The 1,915-nt window shown below is 51.2% G+C and overlaps 1 pseudogene; it reads right to left on the reverse strand.

The window, feature by feature from the left end:
• Positions 1-640: 640 nt before the first annotated feature.
• LOC139037756 (ferritin heavy chain-like) lies at positions 641-1,543 on the reverse strand (annotated as a pseudogene).
• Between the last annotated feature and the right edge of the window lie 372 nt (positions 1,544-1,915).

The following is a 1,915-nucleotide window of genomic DNA, read 5'->3' on the forward strand; positions in this document are numbered from 1 at the left end:
TAAAAATATTCATCACTCCTCTGAATCTTCATTTATGGCTCAGACTGAGTGAGTGATCCTGAGGGAGCAGACTGCAGTGGGATTGGGCCCAGGGGGTGGGGTCCCCAGGAGAGAGGCAGGGGAGCAGGCAGCCCACAACACTTGGGAGTAGGTGGGAGCAACAGCCCCCAGGGGGGCAGGGATGCAGGCCTGGCAAGGGCTGGCCAGGGACCCAATAGACACAAGGGATGGAGAGTCATCTGAGAATCCAAGAGAAGCATCTTGTCCTTGTTCATGAGCAAAATTTAGCTAAGAGGGAAGCAACGTTGACAAATAAACACAGGGGTAGTTCTGAGGTCTGTGGGACCTTTGGGAATCAGCCCTGTGCCCTAGGGAGGGAATGCCAGGAGCAGACGCACCTGGATTCTATTTGCTGTGTGGTTTTGGTCAATTTCTTTCCCTGTCTGAACCTGAAAAGGAGAAGTATTACCTGCCCCAAAGTTTTCCCTGAGGATTAGGAAAAAAGAAATAACTCTTATCCATGGTGGTTTTGAGTTTTTATTTGCTTCTTTTTCTTGTCTGTATGCATTTATTTTTCTGCGAAGAAATGTGTCTGCTGTGAATGATAATCTACTCTTTTTTTTTTTTTTTTTTTTTTGGGTACCAAATTACTTTATTTGAAGGAATGGTACGAAAGAAAGAACTTAAGTAGATGTTTTGTTACAACTTATAGAAAAGGTGAAGGTAACCCAAATATGCATGCACTGCCTTGGTGACCAGGAGTCACCCCTGTGGCTGTGGGAAGCCAGCCTGAGGCTTAGCTCTCACTGTGTCCCAGGGTGTGCTTGTCAAAGAGGTACTCTGCCATGCCAGATCCAGGGGCCCCCATCTTGCGCAGGTTGGTTACGTGGTCACCCAATTCTTTGATGGCTTCCACCTGCTCATTCAGGTAATGAGTCTCAATGAAATCACACAGATGGGGATCGTTTTTTTCAGTGGCCAGTTTGTGCAGTTCCAGTAGTGACTGATTCACACTTCTTTCCAAGCACAGCGCACATTCCATTGCATTCAGCCCATTCTCCCAGTCATCACGGTCTGGTTTCTTGATATCCTGAAGGAAGATTCAGCCGCCTCGCTGGTTCTGCAGCTTCATTAGTCTCTCAGCATGTTCCCTCTCCTCATGAGATTGGTGAAGAAAGTACTTGGCAAAGTTCTTCAAAGCCACATCATCGCGGTCAAAATAGTAGGACATGGACAGGTACACATAGGAGGCGTAGAGCTCCAGGTTGATCTGGCGGTTGATGGCGGCCTCCGAGTCCTGGTGGTAGTTCTGGCGCACCTGCGAGGGGGATGCGGTCGTCATGGCGGGCGGATGAGAAGGGGCGGTGGCGGCGACGGCTGCGCTGCGCTGGAGCGGCGGCGGGGACCTTGGGCCGGTCGGAGGGTGTTGTCAAGTGGTGACGAGGGCTGGCTCTGAGTAGCCTGCCGGGGTTGGGGGGGGGACGAGCAGCCGGGTTCCGTTCAAGCACTGTTGAAGCAGGAAACCGCGGCGACTCTCCGCGAAGACTGTATATAATCTACTCTTTGATTCATTAAGGTATTCAACACCTTCTGCTTGCTGGGCACTGTCCCTGGTGCTGAGGACTCTGCAGGGAATGGAACAGAATAAAATCCTGCCCTGCCATGGAGCTGGGCCTCACCTTCACAGAGCCAGTAAAATAAGCAGTAGACAAACTGCCTGTCGGAAGCTGGTACGTGCTGAGAGAAAAATAAAGCATAACAGAAGAGGGAGAGGCTGGGGTGAAATTGTTAAGGAGTCATTGGGGGAAACCTCATGGAGAAAAGAACAGCTGGGACAGTCTGTGCAAAGGCCCTGGGGCAGGAGCAGCCAGAAGGTGAGTGCCATGGGGTGGGGCAGGTATGGGGAGAGGAGTGG

This window comes from Odocoileus virginianus, chromosome 12 (assembly GCF_023699985.2).
Source record: "Odocoileus virginianus isolate 20LAN1187 ecotype Illinois chromosome 12, Ovbor_1.2, whole genome shotgun sequence".
Lineage (NCBI taxonomy): Eukaryota > Metazoa > Chordata > Mammalia > Artiodactyla > Cervidae > Odocoileus > Odocoileus virginianus.